The 1,739-nt window shown below is 46.1% G+C and overlaps 1 protein-coding gene across 1 annotated transcript in view; it reads left to right on the plus strand.

Moving 5' to 3' along the window:
* The window catches only part of EGR_10583 (hypothetical protein), a gene marked incomplete at both ends in the record, with an annotated part of 6,663 nt that overhangs the window by 2,729 nt on the left and 2,195 nt on the right, over window positions 1-1,739 (plus strand). The window lies entirely within an intron of this gene.

Consider the following 1,739-nt stretch of genomic DNA (forward strand, 5'->3'; position numbering starts at 1 on the left):
TACGTACATGCATGCATGTATACAAGCCAATCATTGTTATAAACCGGACCAGTGAGGCGCACCCCTGCGTGCCTATCATCTTGCCGGGGCCAAAAAAATAGATATCAAAGCCTCCAAAACACACGACGATCTACCAGTTACCACGCTACTGCGACTGACATGGGCAAAAATCACGTTCGGCCTCTACTCAAGGCGCCGTGACCCCGAGGCAGGGCACAGAGTCACCAAAACCCACAATTATCTAGTATTTGTCGAGCCACTCCAAATACAACAGATGCACAAATTATGTCATGATAATGCATGTGCCTTCAAGTCACACTCGACAATCAAATATAAGGTTCTCGGTTAAAGATATCCTACAGGTTTAGCTCTGACGGCAAATATTCTTAAAGGGTCAGCGGAAAACACTAGAATTCCACATACCTACCAGTAAAGGTGGGACATAAGCCTCCGCTCCTTCCTCTTTCGCCCCATTTCAGCTTTTGCCGCATTGCTGTTAGGGAGAGCTGCCTTACACACGTACTGAGGAAAACCAGAACTATTCCTAGTATCTATCAATTCCGGCACCAAAAAAATGAAAAATAGAACACCACATTTCCATAGTTCTACCTCCTGCCCAGCATTTGACGTTAAGTGCCAGATCTACACCGCCTACTGCCTTACTAATGAAGCAATACCCTAAGGAAGCGATGCGGAATGGTGCAGCCTACCTGCGTACACTGATAGATGCGTTGATGGATGGATGGAGGAATAGATATACATAGAAAGGACGCGTGGACATGTAGCCTTGCTAAAGCACAGTGCGACCAAGGCCACCCAACCTCACAATAAAGAGTGACTTATTTACCAAGGTAAACGAAATTAACAACACAGATTGTGGGTAATTTTACGATGCGTATTCATTACCTCCTCACTTCTCATGAATGCAAGGTCTAGAGGGAATCCAAGTCTGCTTATAGAGAGCTTTTTAATTGGTGCGTGACCAGATTCTATAAATCAAGATACACTGACTGACATCTCTGGTGCCACTGGTACCACTCCATCAAAAATGTCCGCGTCGCCATGAAGGCGGGACGCGTTTAGACACACGAGGGTGATGATGCGGTTTTCAAAAAAAAACATGGCGGTACAAGAGCCTATTCAGTTCTTCGTAACATGAGCAAACACACCTTTCTAATATACAGCGTAAAGCGATGCAACAGAGGAGAGAGGTAGCTGAATTCTCGTACAGCAAGAAGCCAAATTAATGCTCTGAGAGTGCACACACCGCAAACCTGACAAGCTTAAATTTATTTACAATAAAGTAAACACATTCGTGCACAGGGGAAACACTCAATGCATGTGAAGTTCGTAGGTTTCTGTGTAGGACCCAAAACGTAAGTTAATAACATAAAATGACTAAGCGAAACTGCTTGCCATTGGCAACCCACCTCCCAGGGTTGTCTGACTTCTTAAGAAAGTAGTCCTTCAACTGCTGCATGGCTGTGTCGGGACTGACGAAACGCTCCACCTCCTCTCTCTCCGACTCCCCTCTACCTCTGACATTGCTGCCATGGCTTCCCCTTACACTTGCAGCAACAAAACGGCAGCACCGACTCATTTACTACACACCTGTGTCACAAGCGCCGACGTAAACCGGCATACAATCTAATGCCTGGCAGTTCTGGCGGTGAAAGCACCAAAGTGTCAACGTCGCACTTTCCTCCAATTACCACTCTCAGCATTTCTCCACCACCTCC

This window comes from Echinococcus granulosus, assembly GCF_000524195.1.
Source record: "Echinococcus granulosus chromosome Unknown EG_S00237, whole genome shotgun sequence".
NCBI lineage: Eukaryota > Metazoa > Platyhelminthes > Cestoda > Cyclophyllidea > Taeniidae > Echinococcus > Echinococcus granulosus.